This window comes from Octopus bimaculoides, chromosome 2 (assembly GCF_001194135.2).
Source record: "Octopus bimaculoides isolate UCB-OBI-ISO-001 chromosome 2, ASM119413v2, whole genome shotgun sequence".
Taxonomy (NCBI): domain Eukaryota; kingdom Metazoa; phylum Mollusca; class Cephalopoda; order Octopoda; family Octopodidae; genus Octopus; species Octopus bimaculoides.
Window position 1 is genome coordinate 158,452,333 of NC_068982.1, and position 5,420 is coordinate 158,457,752.

At 33.7% G+C, this 5,420-nt stretch overlaps 1 protein-coding gene across 3 annotated transcripts in view; it reads right to left on the bottom strand.

The window, feature by feature from the left end:
- LOC106874384 (glutamate receptor ionotropic, kainate 2) overlaps window positions 1–5,420 on the bottom strand; it is a 1,088,700-nt gene that overhangs the window by 290,194 nt on the left and 793,086 nt on the right. The gene's annotated exons all lie outside the window — the stretch shown is intronic.

The window sequence follows — 5,420 nt, forward strand, 5'->3', positions numbered from 1 at the left end:
CCGAGTGATGAATAAATGTAGAAAGTGTGTGAAACATCGAAGTTCAACTTTTAGAGAATTTTCAAAGTCTATGTGTACGTCACCTCATTGCTTTTGGTCAGAATTTACAATCTTAGATTTGAATTATTATGCGGAAGCACGTATTAACTGATATCAAAAGATAATAAAACCAAAATGTTCAAGTGGTTAAAGTTTTCATCAGTAAGAAGTTTTATTCGTTAATACTACATAATATTTTGGGTGGCGACCCGGAAGAAGCGTTAGCTCACCCGTCTTCATGTTCTGAGTCCAAATTCCACCGAGGTCAACTTTGCTTTCCATCCTTTCGTGTTCGATAAAATAAGTACTAGTTGAGCGCTGGGGTCAACGTAATCAACTTAGCCCTCCCCTGAAACCTAGGCTTTGTGCCAAATTTTGAAATCAATATTGAATCAGGAATTTTTATTAATGCATGCGTTGAAATAAAATTTTCTTATACGTGGTACATTAGGAGATGCTGAAAAATTTCTGGCTTTAAAGGTATCGCGAAAAACTTGCTTGGAGGCCCAATCTTCCGAGTTTCTTTTTACGGAACTAAGAAAAACTGAAGGAGAATATATTCAATAAAATCCTCCCCTATTTTCCTTTTTGAAAACCAGGAACTTTTCAGCACCTCCTCTTACTGTTTCCAAGTTACAGATAAACCTGGGAAATTTGTATTTCTGGTAATCGTTTTAAGATAGTCGACGGACAGATTAGAGCTCAAAATGCTTTCATACATTTGAAAATTGTATCCATCTTGATGTATTCCTAGATAGGAATATTTCAATTCCATTCTAGTAATTGAGAAGAAAATCGCTACTTTTGGGATATATGCAACTCTGATCCCCAAAAGAAAGTATCTCAAACCTATTAAGAACTCTCAGAATCAAATCTCTGAAATTATTGGCTCAAAGCACGGATTTCATTGGATAGAACACGCAATGGGAGTTCTTGATAGAAGATTGTTACCAAGATCGTCGAAAATCGTATCAATCTTAGAGGTGAAAGAGATTAACCTGTCATGTTTTATTTAATCAAATCCATACTGAATCAGAGAAGATTTTAGCTGTTAGCTAAAGGACGGCCTATAAAATAACGCGATAACTTTTAATTTTCAATAGGTTTTCGTTAAGTTATTTAATTTTAAATCAACATTTAATTTTATAATGAGGGCTGTAAAGGCATAGAATCGTACTCAACATATATACATATACAGATACATACATACATTCATGCATATATGTGTATGTCCATGTGTGTATATATCCAAACACTTCTTTCAGTCATCCGATAACGGAGAAGTAAACACATCAACACCGGTTGTCAAGCGGTGATAGAGAACAAAGAAAGACGTATAAAGATATAAGCGATGGGCTTCTTTCAGTTCAGTCAACAAAATCCTCTCACAAGGCATATATATATATATATATATATATATATATATGTGTGTGTGTGTGTGTGTGTGTGTGTGTGTGTGTGTGTGTGTGTGTGTGTGTGTGTGTGTGTATGTATAATTTTCCATTAAGAGTGCCTTGAAAATTTCCTCTTTTGAAACTGAATAGGCGTTATTTGTCATATATGCTCGTCAGAATTTAAAACACACATACGCAACTCAAAGAAAATAATTAATTAAAAAAATTAATTGATAAAACTTTGTCTTAGATATATATGTCGGATCCGATAGGTTTTGTGGCTAATCTCACGTGATTGACAATATAAGCTAACAGATGACATGAATGCACGCTCACATAAACATAAGCGTCATAACCGGTCCTAAGCGCTGAGTAATATATCAATCCACAATCTCAACTGCTGCTTTATATTAACCCTTTGAGCCCTGATCTCCTGAAACTTATTTGACTATATACCTGACTCCCAGATGCACTTCATCGGTAGAGCGGTGCTACGGTATAGTGAAAAATAAGCCATCCACCGGTGAACTGGTGTTACGGCTCAAAGGGTAAATGTGTGCTAGTATATTAGCATAAGTTATCATTACATTATTTTCATCGCCTAGCATTTACCGAGTTCAAAATCTCGCGCTGGTCAAGTTTGCTTTTCATCCATATAAGATTGGTAACATAAATAAATACCAGTTGACTATTGATGTTGATGTAAACGTGTACTCAATACTAGAATAGCATATGAAAGACATGTAAATAGACTAGACTTTTGTACCATTTGGACTCGAAGCGCGGAGAGCCAGAATAAAACCTGCCAGGCATTATGCGCAACAGTCAATCTGGAGATAGAGATCTACGTAGCAAATAATTGTACATCAATGATTTGATTTTATAGAAAATATGCTACTGTCCACGACATATGATACGACAACATCAATACGACACAAATATCGTGAGTGCTGTATTGGAATATTCAGGAATATAGTAGACCGTATGTGAAACTATGAAAAATGAAGTTTATTATCTTTGCATATTAAGGGAAATTATGTATTTTTGATGTTTCGTAACTAAGTATTTATTTAGTTTTAATATTATTTTATGGATCGATAAGGATGGCTGGAAGTGCCCCCAGATTAAATCTCAGTTGCTCCGATGCAAGTGAGTTCGATGCCGTTTATGCATTAATTGAGGAAGTGCAATTATGCAAAAGATGTGATCCTGGAGGAAGACTTAAAGAGTGATGATCCGGAGAAAATTGTTTGGGAAATTTAGTTAAGGAAGTCGTTTGAATTGACGGTTATTATATGGTTCACGATGAGATGAAAGACGAGTAAATGGAGTGAGCAAGCATGGTGATATATGCTCAGTTAGTTTCGATAGCAACAGTAGAAAATGCAGAGGAAGAAGACAGCACATCCATCAGATTGGTGTGCATTAGTGTTAATGTTCCGCCATGAATATTTTATTTTCGTCGTTTAAACGTTTACGAGTTCAAATCTCACAGCGTAACCTAATGTGGTCAGTAAATGAATGTCTGTCAAATCCTGGGATCGATATAATCAACTAGTCTAAACTAGATGTTATATTGAGCCTAGGTTATAAATGAATATTTTCAAATAGTTTTTCTCTTATTCGGACATATTGACCTGAATTATTAAGCCAGAGCTGACAATGCATGTTGTAACGATAATGATGGTGTGGATCACGATGATATTGATGGAAGTGATGATATACAAGTTGGTGAGGATAACGATTCTAACATTTAATAGACGCTGCCTTTATTTTTTTCAGGAATAATTTTAGAAAAATATAATACTTTATGGCACTTTTTTAAAGAAATATATTTATTTACACTCGCTTTATATGTAAATCGGTCAATTATAACAAAAAGGTTACTTTAGAACAGTATATATTTTATCTAATGCAACCTTTATTATTGATTTATAAACATGAAGGTTGAAAAGCAGTCTAAAACGTCAAGTGGCACTTGAAAAAAAAAAATCAGAGTATCTTGCTGCTGCAATATCATTTACGAAGGCAAAAACGTAGCAATCCCATTGTTAAACAAATTTTGTGTGAATGGGTATAAATATATAAAGGAATTATTCACATCACAAGTGGTAATTTTATTTTTGTAAAACCCAGAGAATAAATATCTAAAGTATTCTGATACACCTTTCTCTTTGTGGTTACATTTATTATCAGAAAGGTCGATCCGACGTTTGACAGTAGGGTTAAATTAAGAATTCAACCATTCATTTGAAGAAAGTCAAAAAGTCATGCATTATCGTAGTTTTTGATCATACACCCTCAAAGCAAAATCGATACTCTCAGAAACGCGTACGCAACGCATTCAATAGCACACATAGGAGATTATACACATAAAATCAGTTCGTAAAGGTTTACAATAAAGAAAAGAAGCTTACATATAAAAGACAACATGCACTCATTACATATCTGAACGCATAAAGATGAGCCTCGAGCATGATACAATATACAACAAAGAGAAAATTCAGATGAAGATAGAACAGTGTTGACAAGAGGCTTATGGCGGTATGTAATACAATGGATACGTTAAGATGATAAATATACATGTATTGATATTATACCACTAAAAGTAAAAACAATGTCACTGCTAATAATGCTATTTTGTATAATGCAATAAGAAGGCTAATAAACAATTTAGATTATAGGGTCGCATGAAACAATAGAAGATAGGAGTAACTTATGTATTCATGTTATATTATTAAGTGACATGTACATCTTACGTAACAAAGGAAATTGAGCTGATTTATAAAAGAATCTCTATTGTTTGATAATACTTTCAATCGGTTTGATCTTCGATCGACATCCGATGTCTTATTTTTGGATATGTACGTCGTATCGGACAGGATAGTCACTGGCTTTGATTGGATTCAGTGCAATGCAAATAACTTGGACTAAGACAACCGATGAAGAATGGAAATTAAACCAACCGAAACACAGGATACATATAAATATTAAACATGAATATTTCATCTCTAAATACGAGTTAACCTATATAATCATATATTTTTTACCAATAACTCATCTGAAAAACTTAGACAACCTTTAATACTCACACACATACACGAACATCCATTCGTATATATGACTATGTATATATATGCATGTGCGTGTTTGTATGCGATTACACATATACCTACACATAAATATAAATATTTATAAGCACATTTTATATGTAAACATAATTTTGTATATGTGTGTGTTTGTAAACAGACTTGGTGCAATTATTAGCGCTACAGTCTTTTATATGAATAACCAATATATGAACAGGATATTTCATTTAACTTCGTCGACTTCTAACTGCACAGTATAGGCTCGGTAAGAGGGTTACATACCATGGTACATTGCAAGATAATGAAATCCTTGCATTGTTTATAGGAAAACTGTTCAAAATAGAACGCTATTTATCTCAGAAATAAGTATCTTGCTACGGTTCATTGCAGTGGCAAATTAACAGAGCGAGATAGGATGCTACGCAGCATGTCTTTTCTCTTCTTAGTGTTTTGAGTTCAAATCCTGAAGACACCAATATTGCTGTTTATCTTTCCGAGGTCGATTTAAAGTACAAATTTAGAGCGGTAGATTAGTGGGACACTAAGGCTGTTTTTCGGTTAAAACCCCACACTGACTGACTTAAGTGGTAGATTTAACACATCGGTCAGTATAATACAACAAGGTGGCATGTTTGGTGATTTTAGAAAATTTCAATCTGTTATAAGCATTTGGGTCAGATTTGCATCCTATACATTCCATCGTCCCAAAACATCGGTTGCTTTAGAAAGAATCGCGTGGAAATTACCTTCCTTACTGACTGAGAAATACAACAAATACATCAAACACAACACTGATTATACATCTGTAGGACTGCTGTATATATATATATATATATATATATATGCACACGACTGTTTCATATATACATATTTATACACGAATGGTTTATGTATATAT